Source organism: Lathyrus oleraceus, chromosome 7, assembly GCF_024323335.1.
Source record: "Lathyrus oleraceus cultivar Zhongwan6 chromosome 7, CAAS_Psat_ZW6_1.0, whole genome shotgun sequence".
Taxonomy (NCBI): Eukaryota; Viridiplantae; Streptophyta; class Magnoliopsida; order Fabales; family Fabaceae; genus Lathyrus; species Lathyrus oleraceus.
Genome location: NC_066585.1, coordinates 111,720,023 through 111,739,357, shown reverse-complemented (window position 1 = coordinate 111,739,357; position 19,335 = coordinate 111,720,023). Strand labels below are relative to the sequence as shown.

At 36.0% G+C, this 19,335-nt stretch overlaps 1 pseudogene; it reads left to right on the top strand.

The window, feature by feature from the left end:
* LOC127102294 (protein MET1, chloroplastic-like) overlaps nt 1-19,335 on the top strand; it is a 38,804-nt pseudogene that overhangs the window by 13,460 nt on the left and 6,009 nt on the right.

Below are 19,335 nucleotides of genomic sequence, written 5' to 3'. Positions count from 1 at the left end.
GGTCAGAAATTCGGTTAACCTTTCATACCATGCTCTAGGAGCTTGTTTCAACCCATACAAGGCTTTCCTCAACTTGTATACATGCTCAGGTTGGTTAGGATCATAGAACCCTTTAGGTTGTTCCACATAGACTTCCTCATTCAGGTAGCCATTCAAGAATGCACTCTTCACATCCATTTGGAATAGCTTAAACTTCAGGATTCATGCTACCCCCAACAGCAATCTGATGGACTTAAGCCTAGCCACAGGAGCAAATGTCTCATCAAAATCTACCCCTTCAACTTGAGTGTATCCTTGAGCTACTAGTCTTGCTTTATTCCTAGTAATTACTCCTTTCTCATCAGATTTGTTTTTGTAGATCCACTTGGTACCAATGATGTTGGTCCCTTCAGGTCTTGGAACTAGTTCCCAAACTTCATTCCTTTTGAACTGCTCAAGTTCCTCTTGCATGGCAGTGATCCAGTATTCATCAGTCAGGGCTTCTTTCACATTCTTTGGTTCAACCTTGGATACAAAGCAGGAATTTGAGTTTATTCCTCTTGACCTGGTAGTTACACCACTGGTGGGATCCCCTATGATAAGATCCTTAGGGTGGTCTTTCTGAATTCTGATAGATGGCACTTTGGTGGTTACATCTACTTCACATTCAGGAGGAGGTTCCTGTACTTCTTCAGACTTGACTGGACTGTCAGTTGAACTGTCAAGGAATGTTTCAACATCCTCCATGACATCGGTTCCTTCCTCTTTGTCGTCCACAATGACATTTATGGATTCCATCAGGACATTGGTCCTGTAGTTGAACACTCTATAGGCTCTGCTGTTAGTGGAGTATCCCAGAAATATACCTTTATCACTTTTGGGATCTAGCTTCCTTCTCTGTTCACGATCTGTGAGAATGTAGCATTTACTTCCAAAGATATGAAAGTACTTCACAGTGGGTTTTCTGCCTTTCCATATTTCATATAGAGTGGAGGAGGTTCCTTTTCTCAAGGTGACTCTGTTGTGAACATAGCATGCGGTATTCATTGCTTCCGCCCAGAAGTGCATGGGGAGCTTCTTTGCATGAATCATTGCTCTGGCAGATTCTTGAATAGTTCTATTTTTTCTTTCAACTATTCCATTCTGCTGAGGAGTTATAGGGGAGGAGAACTCATGACTTATTCCTTCAGACGAGCAAAACTCATCAAACTTGGAATTCTTGAACTCCGTACCATGATCACTTCTAATCCGGACCACACAACTGTCCTTTTCCCTTTGAAGTCTTATGCACAGGTCTTTGAAGACATCAAATGTATCTGACTTCTCTCTGATGAAGCTTATCCACGTGTATCTGGAATGGTCATCCACCACCACGTATGCATATTTCTTCCCACCAAGGCTTTCAACCTGCATAGGTCCCATTAGGTCCATGTGCAATAGTTCCAGAACTCTGGAGGTTGTGGGATGTCCCAGCTTCGGATGTGACATCTTGGTTTGCTTGCCCACCTGGCATTCTCCACAGACTCTTCCTTCATCAATCAGAAGCTTTGGAATTCCTCTGACCGCTTCCTTGGATATAATCTTCTTCATTCCCCGTAAGTGAAGATGTCCAAGACGTCTATGCCACAGCTTCACATCCTGTTCTTCCTTGGCTGAGGAGCATGTTGTGGAAAAGTTAGAGACTTCAGGTTCCCACAGGTAGCAGTTATCTTTGGACCTGGTTCCTCTCATAACTTCCTGATTGTCACAATTTGTCACAATGCATAGCTCCTTAGTAAACTGAACATGAAACCCTTGATCACACAGCTGACTTATGCTGATGAGGTTTGCAGTTAGTCCTCTTACCAACAGCACATTATTCAGTTTTGGCACTCCAGAACAGTCCAGTTTGCCCACACCTTTTATTTTTCCTTTGGCACCATCACCAAAGGTCACATAGCTGGTAGTGTGAGGTTGAATGTCTACCAGTAGATTTTCCATACCAGTCATATGTCTTGAGCATCCACTGTCAAAGTACCAGTCTTCTCTGGTAGAAGCCCTTAGAGCAGTGTGTGCTATCCTAGCATACCATTGTTGCTTCTTAATGGGAACATAGCGCTTATGTGTTTTATGCTTAGGCTTAACATGCAAGGCTTGGTTAGGGAAACCATGAATCCAGTAGCAGATGGCTTTTATATGCCCAAGCCTACCACAGTGGTGACACCTCCACTCCTGGTATTTCCTCTTCTGATGATCATTCATCCTAGTTCCTCGATGTTGAGACATTGGCTTTGACTTCTGCTTGAACTTCTGAACTTTAGCCTTTGGGCGTTTGTGTTCAGTTGAGGATCTTTTCCCAAATCCAAGGCCAGATTTGGTTCCAGACTGTTGTCCCACCTTTAGAATCTCTTCCAAGGTGTCAGTTCCCTTATTCATCATTCTGATGGATTTAGTCATCTGATTCAGCTTGGAGGTCAGCAGGGTTATCTCACAATTGAGACCCTCTATGACAGACAGTTGCTTCTGTCTCTCATCTTCCAGTTCCTTGATGAGTTTCTTTTGCTTTTCTCCTTGTGCACGTACTTCTGCACTGGTGGAACACAACTTCTTATAGGCTGCTGCAAGTTCATCAAAGGTCAGTTCATCTGCACTTGAGTCATCTTCAGAGGCACAAACACTGGTTAGTGCAGTGACATGTTTGGCAGATTCTCCTTCAGATTCACTTTCAGAGTCTCCTTCAGACCATGTGATAGCTAACCCCTTATTTTGCAATTTGAGGTAAGTAGGGCATTCAGCTCTGACGTGTCCATACCCTTCACAACCATGACACTGGATTCCCTTGCCGTGATTGAACTTCTCATCAGAAGTTGATCTTTTCTTAATGTCAGACGGGATGTTCTTGATATTGGGTCTACCTCTTTGATCAATCTTCTTCACGAACTTGTTGAACTGTCTCCCAAGCATGGCTAAGGCTTCTGAGATACTTTCATCACCTCCAGTATATCCTGCTTCTGACTCCTCTTCAGCATTAGATGCAAAAGCTATGCTTTTGTTCTTCTTCTCAGCATACTCACCCAAGCCCATTTCAAAGGTTTGGAGGGAACCAATGAGCTCATCCACCTTCATGTTGCAGATGTCCTGCGCCTCCTCTATGGCTGTGACCTTCATAGCAAATCTCTTAGGCAAGGACCTGAGAATCTTTCTTACAAGTTTCTCTTCAGGCATTTTCTCACCTAGTCCACCAGAGGTGTTTGCAATTTCAAGAATATTCATGTGAAAGTCATGAATAGTCTCATCCTCTTTCATCCTCAGAGTTTCAAACTTGGTGGTCAGCATCTGAAGTTTGGACATCTTCACCTTGGAAGTACCTTCATGAGTTACCTTGAGGGTATCCCAAACTTCCTTAGCTAGTTCACAGTGGTGTACCAGCCTGAAGATGTTCTTGCTGATTCCATTGAACAATGCATTCAAGGCCTTGGAATTTCCAAGAGCTAATGCCTCTTGCTCCTTGTCCCACTCTTCTTCAGGAATCTGCACACTGACTCCATCTTCACCTGTCCTTATTGGATGTTCCCATCCTTTGTTGACAGCTCTCCAGACTTTGCTGTCTAGAGACCTTAAGAAGGCTATCATACGAGGCTTCCAGTCATCATAGTTAGAGCCATCCAACATGGGTGGTCTGTTTGAGTGTCTTAAATCCTTGCCCATGGTACTAGAAAGTAACTTCCCTAGATCTCACCCAGAAATTCACAGGCAGGGTGCCTGCTCTGATACCAATTGAAATTCTAGTTATCAGACTTTGGATGTCACACTGGTTGTTATGACATCCAATTCTGCATAGACAGGGATTATGCAGAACTTAACAGTAAGTGCAGTAAATAACTCAAGTAATTGTTCACCCAATTCAGTCCAACATGACCTACATCTGGGGGCTACCAAGCCAGGGAGGAAATCCACTATTAGTAGTATCAATCCAAAGCTAAACTCACCCGTTTACAACTTATCACTTAATCCCTACCCAATGCAATTTCAATCTTAATCTAAGATCAGAGTTCCTACTCATTCCCCCTCAATCACCTCAGTGATTACTATCTTTAAACAATATTAAAGACACGTTGAAGTCACACTTCAAACAACTCTTGATTGTGCTTCACAGCTTTAATCAAGATACACAGCACTCACGCTTAAAAGCTTTGAGTGACACAACACTTACAACTCAATGAACACCCTATGCCAAAGCTATCATCTACTTGATAATGACTTGGCTTACAAGATACGTCTAATACAAGACTCACAAAATACAGCAGTGAAGTATGATGGACACACAAAATCTTCACGCCTCAAAATCTCTGAAACTGAATGAAGGAACGCCTTCCTTTTTATATTGCAGTACCCTGGGCTTTTGCACCTGTATTCTCCTGAATTTAAGGTCACGCGAGTTCCCATAAATTCAACATTTAGGTTACTAACAAATAGGCTATTTGTTAGGTTCATTGAATGTAGCTTGGTTGTTGATTTCCTGGTTTTTCTCTAAGCTGTTGACTTCCTGAAGAATAGCCTGAGAAAAAGCTGAAACAGAAAACTGAACAACCTACAATTTAGCATATGCTGTCAGGCATGAATGTCACGACATTCAGCTTGACATCAAGGTCCATATGCTGAGTCTGTTTTTCCAGAAAACAGACTGTACAATTTTGCTGACCTGTACATGATCAAAATGACCATACTACAGTGACAGCTTACATTAATAAATGTCATAGTGTCCAACTTAACATTTACACAATTGGCCTTAAGTTAGTTCTGTTATTCTTTTGAAGAACAAACTAAGTTACATGCTGAAGTATAGCAGAACACCACTCTGTCTAATCTTCAGCAGCTGCTGTCAATGATGGATGTCATAACATCTAGTTTGACATTCAGTCAATAGGCCCTATGCCAGGTCTGGTCTTTCCTTGATAACCAGACTGGAGATAAATACTAAGTTCTGACAGAACACCTGCTGTTCTATTCCTTAGTATCTGTTGACAGGTATGAATGTCACAACATCCAGTTTGACATTCAATAAATCCTGTGTTAGCTAGTCCTGCAGTAACTACAATGTGGTCACACATACATGTCATGACATCAGTCAGGACATTAGTAACCATCTAGTGTTTTACCATATAATGCAGCCAATTAAACACCTATAATTATAGGGTTAACCCCTCACTAGTATGTTGAAGCTATCCTCGCATGGTGGATTGTTGGTCTTGGTTGAGTTTTCTCCCGTTGATAATGAAAAGCCTTAGTGCTCTTGTTTTAAAATGAACCCACTCATATTTTGGAAATCTTTTAGCCGAACTACGGCGTTTTGATCCTTACCTTTCATGGAAGGTACGTAGGCAACGGGTTCATCCGTTCAAACACAAAAATAATAAAATTGTATATTCTTTTCTCATCTTCCCAATCATGTTTGCATAATATGTCATAAACAAATAAACTTTTTATACAACAAGTGTGAAAAGGGCTCCCTAGGAGTACCTAGGACGTTTTGGGTGCCTAACACCTTCCCATTGCGTAATTAACCCCTTACCCAGATTCTCTGATCTTTTCATTAGTTTTCTATGTGTAAAACTTCTTAGGCTTTTGTTCGCTTTTTAGCCAATCCTTTGGATAAATAAAAGTGCGGTGGCGACTCGATTTCTTTGTATGCTTTGCTTTTGGTTTAATCAATAAATCATAAAGTGATGAATACACCGCTACACTAACCAAATAACCAAAACAGAACCCAATCTTCTACACATTACACATTCAAACATTTCACAAAATGTCCTCAAAAGGACCAACATCAAATCAATAAGCAAGTGTCTCAAATTGCCTATGCCATGCAATGACCAAAAAATATGCACAAAATGAACTTCCAACTTAGAAAATTCATATCAAATCAGAAATGCATGCAATGACTTTGAGATTTTTTGTATAAGTTCATCATGTCATGAATGTTCAACATGCAAAAAATCAAATCCAGAATGATGCAAATGCTACATGAACAAAAATGCACCAATCCAATGTCAAAAATGTGTCACAAATTGTCACATTTATCTCTATGTGTCAAAAATGATGATAACATGTGAGAAAAAAAATCCAAACCAGTGACCAATAATTCATATCATGTGTGAATGTCAAGCATGCAAAAGATTGGATCAGATGGCTCAAAGATGAGGATTTCATAATGCATTGAATGCAATATATCAAATTAGCACAATATTCATTCAAAAATCCACAAATAAAATCCAAACATCAACAATTCATGAAATCAGCATCATAAAAAAGTAGATATCCATACAAAACCATGAAAAAAAATTGGGACTCATTTGGATCATTTTTGCATTTTTTATGAATTAAACAAAATAGGCAAAATAATTGAAAAAACAAAAAGAAATGGAGGGAAACGAAATTATTTGAAACAAATCAGAAAAACAACCACCACACGATCTGGCGCGCATCAAGAATCAATGGCTCACATTCAAATGGCCAAAACGCGTCGTTTCATTAATTGACATCAGCATGCACAATCAGCATTCAACTCACGCGTGGCCTGGTCAACCTAATCTCAGCCAATCAATCGTCCAAGCAAGCGCACGCATGGAAGACAGTCATCACAAACCCTAGGATACACAGACGCCGGAGCTACAGCTCCGGTCGTCTTCTCCGACGACTCATGCGGCGGCGCCGCTCAATTTTTTTCCAGAAATTCATGAGGCTTATATCATTCGATTCATCTTTCAACGAGGATTCCCAATATCAATTCAATTCTTCCTAATTCTTCCTAGATTCTATAGATCGAAGAGAAACATTTTTGAGATCCAAACTTACAGTCGACATAACTTCCTCAATACTCACTCAAATTCAATTCCAAACATATGTACAAGCTCTACTCAATGAGATCTACAAGTCTGTAACCTAAAATCAACAAAAGGAGAGGATGAAAATTGCATCACCTGGAAATGCAGCTCTCTGAAGTCGTGTTCTCAAGTGTTCATATGCTCAAGATCTTCTCCTTTGATCTTCCTATGAAGCTTTAAGCAAAATTGAACGGTTGAAAACACTTGAATCCACTTCAATTTCCAAAATCCATCGCCATGTTCATGCTCTTGAACTGCTTGAATTCTTGATAAATTGCAACGAATGAATGATGAATCTTGCTCAGTGAAGCACCAGGAACAAGAATATGCAAAGATCTTGGAGAATTGTGTGAAGAAAAATGCAAATCAAAGAGAGAGAAATTTTGAGAGAGTTCTTGAATTGATCTGAAATGGTTTTGTTATTGCAGTTATGATTAGGGTTTGGCCTTTTATACTTCATGCTAATGACCATGCTAATCCTCTTTTTCATTGGCTAACCATGATTAGTGAGTATTGAAGCAAATTGCAAAAATGCACATTAAGCTAGCATGGCCATAATGCACGTGTTCTTTCCCATGTTAAGCTCCAAATCCACTTAAAAACATCCAACAGTCATGATTTGAGGATCAATTTGCTTGCATGTCAAGCCAAAAATGAATTGTGAAAATTTGCTTCAAAATGAACATGTGTGAAATAATGAGAATTTTGACCATGATTCCTTTGCACAATTGAGCAAAATAATGTCAATTTGAGATGCCTTGCACATGAGAAGCACTTTGCAAAAAGAATGAACTAATTTGAAGCATTGTATCAAAAGTTATGCCATTTTGAATTTCCATGTACACTTTGTGATCAAATGACCATAACTTCTCAACCATTCATCATATGGACATGAATTATGACTTTTTGGAAAAGGGAGACAAAGATCTACAACTTTCATGTTCACCAAAAATCCATTTGAAACTTATTTGACATTGACAAGTCAAGTTGAATGTGGACCAAAAACTTGCCAAATTTGGAAACTTTGAATTATAGGTCATTTTCCATTTTTAGTAACTTTTGCCATGACCTTTGAATCTTCAAGATGTATGTTTAGAATGATGAATAGATCTTATTTGAACATGATTGAGGTGTATCAACTCATTTCCCCATATCATAGCCCTCAGTTGACTGCACAATTGACTTTTGGTCCTCAGATGACCTTGAAATGTCTTGATTAACTTGAGCCTCTACCACTTGGTGAAATTGCTTCAAAATGAAACCCTAGCTCATGTAAGCTCCTTATAATAATCATGTGATCCTCATCCCAAGAAAATACCTCATCTCTTGCACAAAGGATCTTCTTGAAGCTCTTGACCTGGTGATTGCTTAAGCTTCAAACAAAAGATGTTAGTGACATATTTTTGTGCTTTTGGTTAGTGAATAAAAATGAGAAAAGCAATGATATACAATTCAAGCATGCTTGGTGATCTCAAAACACTCACAAGAGATCCCTACCCAAAGGGAAAGGGAGCCAAGATGCTTAATGATCCTTGAGGCTATGCAATGCAATGTTATGATGCCATGAGGGATCTTAGGGACAAAATTGGGATCTTACAACTGATGCAATTAAAAAATGTCTCATTATGGGAAATAGTTGCACACCACCTTTTGTAAAAGTCCTCAAAACACATTCAGGAAAAGATAAGATCATAACAAATTATCCTTATCTATATATTTTTTTAGCTGGTGCAACTATAGCTCAAACAAGAGTTATTCAGAAATGTGAAAACCTTTTAGGGATGAACATTTTGTTGTTCCTTGTGCTGAACTTGTTGGAGTTGTGGAAAGGCGGGAAAGTCACTCTTTATCAAGATTGCACTGATATTCAACTCCTTAAGAAAGTTGAAATTATTTTAAGCGTATTTACAACCAGAACAATGCAACAAAGCGTTTTAAATTTGAAATAGAGATAGCCAATTACAAACAAGTTAATTTATATATTCAAGAATATTATTCTAGTTTTTTTAATTTGTGGATAAAACACGCTGCTTTTTTTCATGCTAATGTTCTTAAGTGTGTTCTCGCGACTGTCCAAGAGATTTTCAATATAAGTAACCGATATAAATTTATAATGAAACTTAGCCCAAAATTTTAAGTTGTCGAGGTGTTTTTCTAAATGTAAAGCTGGTTCCTTCTTTAGATACATATGTTTGAGAACTTCTAAGGTAGGAACAACATATCATTACTCAAGGAGTCATGTCTCACGTGTTGCATATACTGCTCAGAGTCGAGGTAAATGTCATGATATGAGACATGTTCAATGTTTTTCTTTGCAAATAATTTTGACATATTTCTCGGAGTTGTAGTAAAAAGTTCTCTAATTTTTGCAAGCAACAAGGTCATATTATATCTGCTTGACCCACACGTCCTCCATGACCAATGCAATGTTTGATCCAAGCATTTCATACAACTACACTCGTTTGTGTTGATCTCCCTTTTTTTGAATATCCGTCTGTATTAATTTCCAGCACTCGTCCGTGTTGACCCCTGTTTTCGATACTCATTTGTATTGATTTCCAACACTCGTCCGTGTTGATCTCTTTTTTTTCAATACTCGTTTATATTGATTTCCAACACTCGTTTGCATTGATATATTTTTTCAATATTCGTTCGTATTAATTTCCATCACTCGTTTGTGTTGATCCCTATTTCCAATACCCGTCTGTATTGATTTCCAAGACTCGCCTGTGTTTATCCCTTTTTTCAATACTTGTTTGTATTGATTTCCAACAATCGTCAGTGTTGGTCCATTTTTTAAAAAATCGTCCATATTGATTTTCAACACTCGTTTATGTTTATCCTTTTTTCAATACTAGTTCGTATTGATTTTCAACACTCGTTGGTGTTGATCCATTTTTTCAATACTCGTCTGTATTAATTTTCAACAATTGTTCGAGTTGATCCCTTCTTTCAATACTCGTTTGTATTGATTTTCAACACACGTCTGCGTTGACACTTTATTCAATACTCGTCTATATTGATTTTCAACATTTTTCCATATTGATCCTTTTTTCAAAACTCGTTTGTGTTGACTTCTAACACATGTCCGTGTTGATCCATTTTTTCAATACTCGTCCATATTGATTTCCAACACTCGTCCGTGTTAATCTCCCTTTTTTTAATACTCGTCTGTATTGATTTCTAACACTCATCCGTGTTGATCTCATTTTTTTCAATACTCGTCTGTATTGATTTCCAACACCCGCCCGTGTTGATCCCTTTTTTCAATACTCGTCTGTATTGATTTCCAACATTTATCCGTGTTGACCCCTTTCTTCAAAACTCGTATGTATTGATTTCGAACACTCGTCTGTGTTGATCCCTTTTTTAATACTCGTTTGTATTGATTTCCAACACTCATCCATGTTAATCTTCCTATTTTTAATACCCGTCCGTATTGATTTGCAACACTCGTCCGTGTTGATCTCCTTATTTTTCAATTCTCGTCCGTATTAATTTCCAACACTCATATGTGTTGATCCCTTTTACGATACTCACTTGTATTAATTTCCAACACTCGTTTGTGTTGATCTCCTTTTTTTTTCAATACTCGTCTATATTGATATCCAAGCATTTGAGAAGAGGAATTGAAAACTCAAGACCATCTCTCTTTTCGTATAGTTTTGATTGAGAATGATCTGACTTACGATATGAATTGGTGTAAAATGACAATTGTTCGACTGACCGAGTAAGAGAACTTGTATTCAAACAATTGAGGAGTGAAGTTGAAAACTCAAAGTCAACTCCCTTTTCATTTAGCTTATTGTGAAAATATTTCGATTTAATCGGAGTTTGGAAGTTGGTATAGGAATGACAATTATTTGACTAACCAAGTAAGAGAACTTGTATTCAAATAGTCGAGGAGAAAAATTGAAGACTCAAAGTTATCTCCCTTTCGGTTTCTTGTTATAAAAGGATTTGATTTGTTTGTACTTAAATGATTTAGAAATGACGACCATTTGACTAACCGAGTAAGAAAACTCGTATTCAAATAATCGGGGAGAGGAGTTGAAAACTCAAAACCACACCCTTTTCATTTTCAAATGAAGTGTTGTTTAGATGTGATTAAGTATTTTAATTTAACTTTCGATGTCGGATCGAGGTTTTAAAATTTGCATTCTTGTGAATGAATTGATATTATTTAGTGAATAATCCATCTAATCGATTAATTAAAACCGAATAGGTCTCATTGTAAGAAGGCCCAAGAGTAAGTCATGTGAGGTTGATGGTGATGCTTTTACAAGCGATCGACTTACATAGGTGTTTTGAAAATGGGCTCGACTTTGAATCGAGAAGTATGTGATTTATTTTGAAATCGGCTCGGATTATTTTAAAATCGATGAAAGCGACGTGATTTTGTCACAATTATAACATATCATTTCGTGTACACTCAAGGTTCAATATAAACAAATAGATAAAGAATAATCATGCACATACACTCCTTAAGATAAATAAACATCTAAATTATGAAGGTCAGATTCTATAATCAATTAATTACCTGAATGTTTAACGAATTATTTTATTTTAGTTAAATAATAAGTAGTAATAAAAAAATGAATATAACCAAATAATTAAATATTAATAATGATAACGACCATATAATTGTGTATTTACTTTTAAAAATTAATAATAATAATAATAGTAATATAATTACATATTTACTATATATATATATATATATATATATATATATATATATATATAAAATAATATTAACAATAGTGTAATTATAATTTCGAAAATAAAATAATATTAACAATAGTATAATTATAATTTCGAAAATAAAATAAAATAATATTAACAATAGTATAATTATAATTTCGAAAATAAAATAAAATAATATTAACAATGGTATAATTATAATTTCGAAAATAAAATAAAATAATACTAACAATCAAAGCATTTGTTCTATTCTAAACTGTAGGGGTGTTATCAGTAAGACGAATATGGGCCTAAAGAAAAAAGAAAGGTCCAGGAAGAGTCTGGTCAAACGTTGACCCAGAAAACTCATCCTTTGAACGGTGACAAGTGTCCATGTTGATCCCTATTTTTAATACCCGTCTATATTGATTTCTAACACTCGTATGTGTTGATCCTTTTATTCAATACTCATCTGTATTGATTTCCAGCACTTGTTTGTGATGATCCCTTTTTTCAATATTTGTTTGTATTGATTTCCAACAATCGCCCATGTTGATCCCTTTTTTCAATACTCGTCCGTATTGATTTCCTGCACATGTCCGTGTTGATCTCATCTTTTCAATAGTCGTCCGTATTAATTTCCATCACTAGTCGGTGTTGATCACCTTTTTTTTTCAATAATCGTATGTATTGATTCTCAACACTCGTCCATTTTGATATCACTTTTTTTCGATACTCGTCTGTATTGATTTCCAACACTTGTTCGTGTTGATCTTTTTTTTCAATACTCGTCCTTATTGATTTCTAACACTCGTCAGTGTTGATCTCTCCTTTTTTCAATTATCTCTATATTGATTTCCAACACTCGTCCGTGTTGATCCCTTTATAGGATACTCGTCTGTATTGATTTCCATCACTCGTATGTGTTGATCTCCCATTTTTCAATACGCATATGTATTAATTTCCAACACTCGTCTGTGTTGATCTCCCTTTTTCAATACTCGTCCGTATTGATTTCCAACACTCATTTGTGTTGATCCCTTTTTTCAATACTCGCTTGTGTTAAGTGTCGAGCAAGTAACCATTGTTGACGATTAATTTTTACTTGTATATAAATCGAATTTATGCATTGTGATTAGGGTCGCAAGTGTCATTAAGTTCTCTATAAAATCCAATATTCAAGTCACAATGATTCAGAGATTCAATGGTAAATGTATGATTATGCACACCATTTTATGTTAATGCAAACATTTTACTTTCAACTTGTTTTGTTATTTTCTTTGTTTTGATTACAATCTAATTGCTTTTGCTTCAAAATCTTCATATTTTTTTGCACATTTCTATTTTCTTCACACTATTCTTGAGTTCTCACGAACTCAGATAAAACCACTCTTTTAAACACATAAGAGTTTCTCAAAACATTCATGCACAAATCTGTATTTGAGATTTTTCGAGTTTAATCTCTTAAGTGAACCAAACACGTGATTGTTTACTAAAAATATCAGTAAACACACACGTGAAAGAAATAAAATGAAATAAATATTCACATTAAGGGTATTTAAATCCAAACTTATCCAAATTTAAATCGTAAGCCGATCAAAAAAATTGTAAACCGCACAAAATCAACTATTATTAGATGTACTTTGATATAATTTATGTGAAAACCACTTAGATCAAATTAAATTTTAAATTGATTTTTAAAACCGAATAAAATTGAATCAAACTACACTAAAAATGCCCTTAATTCACATTAGTTTAGAAGGATCTTTCTATACACTATTTGAAAGACGAATAATCCTTCTAAACAATATCAATATTACCAAAATAGAAAAAAATTGTATTAGCAGAATATGATATAGAAATATACTATTTGTAATTTAAAAATTTGATGAAGTTGGAAAATAAATTGCCTTTGTGATCAAATCAATAATTGAATAAAAAAAGTTGTGAGGATTTAAGAAAATTCAAAATATAGTATTGAATATGTTTAAAAATCTAATCACGCACGCACACACCTAGACTTTTGAGAAGTCTTTGAGAAAAAAATGATAGAAAAATCCCTTCCATCTCTTTGATTTAAATTTTATTTAAGTTAGCTCTAATTTGTTCAAGTAATACATCTTTAATTATTTGTAAAATACATCTTTGATTGATTAATACAAAAATGTCTCAACAAATAATGGTTGGTAAAAAGGAATAACTTATAACTAAGTTATCTTATCTTCTATTCTTGTAGTAATACAATAACTTATTAATATTCTCGTAATTTAAACAAAAAGCATTAATGTAGTAACACATTCCTATGTCTAAATTATTACTCCCTACAATAAGTGAGTGATTTAATTGATCATTTTATATATATTAAAAAAAATTAATAAAAAAGAGAAAATGATATTTTTACTAAAGTATCTTTATCATGTATTGAGAATGATGAAAATAATATTAATTTGAAGGTAAAATTTGAAAAAATATCTTAAAAATTAAAATGCATCATTCAATTTGGGACACTCTTTTATTTCAAATGGATCCATGAGTATCAAATAAAAATTTAATCAATTACCACAACACTAGTTAGACAATACTACAAATCATAAAATAGTTAACTTATAAATAAATGATATAAATGATTTTTAAATTAATTAAAAAATTGTAAAAATATAAAAAAATTATGCGTAAAGGGAGTAGAAAATTCATAGAGCTCTCATTCGTTCTTATTTCCTTCCCACCGCCAAGTTGTTTTTTCCAAGAAACCCTTTTGATTGTAGTTTCTGAAATACCCATTTGTCAAAATCGTTCCTTTTCGTGGTTAAAGCTCCATCTGATGTTGGGTCAGAAGCACCCAAAGAAGAAGGAGAAGAGATTGACCAACCTTATGAACTCAAATTTGTGAAAGGAAGAGATGGTGGAACTTACATTAATGTTATTGCTCCTGGCGAGTTCAGCTGATAAGGCTGGAATGTTCAATGTTAGTGATCAAGCATTCACCACCAGGTTTCTACTCTTCGTTTTATTTTCAGACAACTAGATATAATAAGTGCTTTAACCACCATGCTCATTTGTTTTGATTGCTTATATTAATATATCATGTTGTGGTTCTGCAACAAAGGTACCTTCACGGGCTGAGTTAACCAATGAATCCTATAAAACATGATAAGACATACATTATTAATTACCAAAGCAAATTTAAATAACACTAAATATATGCACATCAAGTCTTACTTACAATTCTTTCGGTTACTAATCTGGAGGCATCTGAAACATAGTATCCATTTGGTCTTAGTCGAGCCTGTAAGATAATGGAAATTGTGTCCTTCTCATTGATCTGAATAGAATCTATATACATCAATATGTAACATTTGGTCAACTATCTTATTATGATACAACATAATTATAGGAAACTAACTATGACTAATTATAACAAAATATTATATTCTATCACACCCCCGCAGTCGAAGCGGGAGGTTCACGGACGCTTAGACTGGTCCGAAAATCATCAAAGAGAATGCGAGGAAGTCTTTTGGTGAAGATGTATGTGATCTGATGTATTGAGGGAACATGAAGGACGCGAGCCTGACCACAAGCTATCTTTTTCCGAACAAAATGAATGTTCATCTCAATATGCTTAGTGCGTTGATGCTGCACAGGATTACCAGATAGATAGATGACACTAACATTGTCACAATACACCAAAGTGGTATGCGGAATAGGAAAATGGAGTTCCAGGAGAAGATTGCGAATCCAACACGATTCAGAGGCAACATTGGCAACCCCCCTATATTCGACTTCAGCACTGGAACGGGAGAGAGTTGACTGCCTTTTGGAAGACCAAGAAATAAGGTTGTCACCTAGAAAAACACAGTACCCAGATGTTGAACGTCTGGTGTCAGGACATCCACCCCAATCAGCGTCAGTGTAGGAGATAAGATTTGTAATGTAAGATGGGGATAAGTGTAGTCCAAAATGTAAGGTGCCCTGAACATGGCGCAAAATGCGCTTAAGAGCGAGCATGTGTTCCGTGCAAGGGGCATGCATGTGAAGACAAACTTGTTGAACATCATATGATATATCAGTGAAGGTGAGATACTGTAGGGGCCCTACAAGACTCCGGTACAAGGAGGGATCCTCATAAGAAGTGTCAGAGGAGGTGCTGAGTTTCTGCTTGGTGTCAACAGGAGTGGCTGATGGTTTACAAGACGATATGCCAGCACGTTCAATGATCTCTGATGCATAAGTGCTTTGACTGAGAAATATACCATCAGGATGACGAGATACTGCAATACCCGGAAAGTAATTCAGAGGTCCCAAATCCTTCATTGCAAAATCAGATGCTAAGAGTGAGATAATTGATTGGCGGAGGACCTGAGTGGAGGTGATAACGATGATGTCATATACATACAGCAGAACGTAGGCCATGTCTAAACCTTGTCGATATATGAAGAGAGAGTGGTCTGATGTGCTATGGCGAAAGCCAATGGTGGCAATATAGTCAGCAAAATGTTGGTACCATGCCCTAGGCGCTTGCTTGAGACCATACAATGACTTCTTCAACCGACATACATAATCTGGATGATGGAGGTCACGAAAACCCAATGGTTGATGCATGTAAACAATCTCATGAAGATCACCATGTAAAAATGAATTATGGACATCCAGTTGATGAATGGGCCAGGATTTGGAGAGAGCAATGGTAAGCACTATTCGAATGGTAGCGGGTTTCACCACGAGGCTAAAAGTCTCATCACAATCCACACCTGCAACCTGTGACCTGCCATCACCTACAAGACGAGCCTTATAACGCTCAAAGGAGCCATCAGAAATTTTCTTATGCCTAAAAATCCACATACATCGAATAAGATTAGCATCACAAGGACGAGGAACTAAATCCCACATCTTATTTCGAATAAGCACATCAAATTCAGATTGCATTGCGAATTTCCAATTCGGGTTTGATAAGGCTAGTTTGGAGTTTTTAGGTATGGGAGAGATGCTGTGGTAAGACTGAGAGATTGATAAGTTAAATATTGCGCGGGGTTTGACAATGCCTTTCATGCTTCGGGTGGTGATGGTTCGTGTAGGTGGAGGTGGATGCAGTTGAATTGATGGTGGTGATTGAGAGTTTATTGTAATGGGTGTGTTGATCGAAGAGGTAGGAGATAATGATTGTTGGTTTATTGAGGGTAATGGTTGGTCAATTGGGATTGTGGGTGTTGGTTGGTTATGTGCAACAGGTGGTGAAATTTGATTTTGCCACTGATGTATAAGGTAGGGGTGAAGGTCATCATCTAGGAATTGATAAGAGTGAGGTGAAGGGGAGTGTATCTTGGTGAAGGGAAATTGAGTTTCATCAAAGATAACATGCCTCGAAATTATTAATTTTCTATTAGACAAATCAAAACACTTATAACCTCTATGATTCGGAGGATAACCCAAGAAGACACATGGAGTAAAGCGGGGTTGTAACTTATGAATGGTAGATGACGGGAATAATGGATAACATAGACAACCAAAGACTTTGAGATGTGTGTAGGTGGGATCACGATGATACATGAGTTGTGTTTGTGACTAATTATGAAGTGTTTTACAGGGAATAATATTTAACAGGTGAGTTGCCATGTGGAGAGTGTGATGCCAATACGAGGGGGGAACAAAAGAATGAGTTAGCATAGTGTGTATCATATTATTAATAGTTCTTATTTTGCGTTCCGCTTTCCCATTTTGTGAGGATGTGTGGAGACAAGAGAAATGAAAAACTAGACCATGATCAATGCAATATTTTTGAAAAAGCTCACTATTATATTCACCGCCATTGTCACATTGAAATGTTTTGACTTTTTGCAAAAATTGAGTTTGAATGAGTTAAGTAAGTGACTTGAACGTTTCAAACACATGAGATTTTATGCTAATAGGAAAAGTCCACAAGAATTTTGTAAAATCATCTAAGAATAAGACATAATATTTATGACCAACAAAACTTAAAATTGGAGACGTACATAAATCACTATGTAAAATGTCAAAAGGCATCAAAGTCGTAGTTTGAGAATCAAAAAATGACAATTTAACATGTTTGCCTAAAACACAATAGTCACAAACGACAGAATAATTAAAAGGTTCACAACATATGAACATATTTTTGCGAAGGGAATTCAAAACAAACATGCCAGGATGACCAAGACGACTATGCCAAAGACTGGATGTGAGACCGACAAAACTGAGAGGAGTGGTAACAGGATAAAGATCTCCACGACTGTCACATCTGAGAAGGGTGATCCCCGTCTGAAAATCAGAGACAGTAAAACCAAAAAGATCAAAGGAAACATAAACATTGTTGTCAGTGGTGAGTCGTATCAAAAAGTAACTCAGAGAACCCAACTCCACTGCAATGGAAGCATGGAATCGCTTGGAAGATAATTTTCTAGGACAACGTCCTCAGGTGTATGCAACCTACTGAAGACACCTCTCAGCGTGCCAAGTCCGCCGCTCTGATACCATGTAAGATAATGGAAATCATGTCCTTCTCATTGATCTGAATAGAATATATATACATCAATATGTAACATTTGGCCAACTATCTAATTATGATACAACATAATTATAGGAAATTAATTATGACTAATTATAACAAAATACTCTATTCTATTAGAGCCCTCTTCCACTTCTCATGTTGTGATGATGAAGATGGTTTCCGATCACGACTCATGGAGTCCCCAATAGCTAAACCGAAGGCTAGTCAAGAACGAAGAACACAATATCGACCCTCTCCTCGACGGTATGAAAGTAGAGTCGTTAGTTGAAAATATTATTGTTTCTTCAGGTTTGAAGATGGTGTTGAACGTTTCGTTAGGGTTGAAACTAGTTTTGTGTCGTTGAGGTTAAATGGTGAAGTATGTTTCGTTAGGATTGAAATCACGTTGTTTCGTCAGAGGTTGTTTCTTGATGAAAATGAAAATATGCAACTGAAGAAACAAGTTAGATAGATTTGTATAAATTGATTAAATGATACCACCACGGTTGTTTTTCAAAATCGTTGTGATATATGATGAAATTTATAAAAAAATGCCATGTCTTAAGCAAATAAAATTTAAAAATAAAATAAAAAATATATCACAACAATGTTTTTAGTTAACCGTCGTGATATCATATTTATATTAATTATATTTTATAAAAAAAAACGGCAGGTCTTAAGCAAATAATTTTAAAAAAAAATAATAAAAAAATATATCACAACGGTGTTTTTAGTCAACCGTGGTGATATCATTTTGGTAGTTTATAAAAAAAGCGTCAGGTTTTAAGGTATTAAAATTAAAAAAAGAAGAAGAAAAAAACACCACAACGGTTTGTTTAAATAACTGTAGTGATATATCTTTCTTTGTTTAAATACAAATTAATGGTGGTGCTAAATTCGAAAGAAAATCACGAATTAGCAGACCTGAGAGTCGAACTCATGAAACGTCAATTGATATCACCATTATTGTTTTAAAAAACCGTAGTAATAAATTATCATTTAATTAAAAAATAAAAAATTATATACGCATCTGAATTTAGAGATATCACCACAGTTCTTTGAAGGATCATGATAATGGTGCCATGGTTGTATCTACTTTTTGTAATCGTGATCCCTTACAGTCTTCTTTCTTTTCTCTATAACTTGATCCTCTGAAGCCACTGCTTTTTCCTGAGAATCTTTTGTTCTTTTTTGTTTGATACCAAAATCTTTTGATAATAAATGCCATTTCTTCATCATCAAAATCTTCTTCAGAAGTTCATGCATGAGTTGCATCTTCAAAATCCCAAATTTTAGAAGACTTGGCAT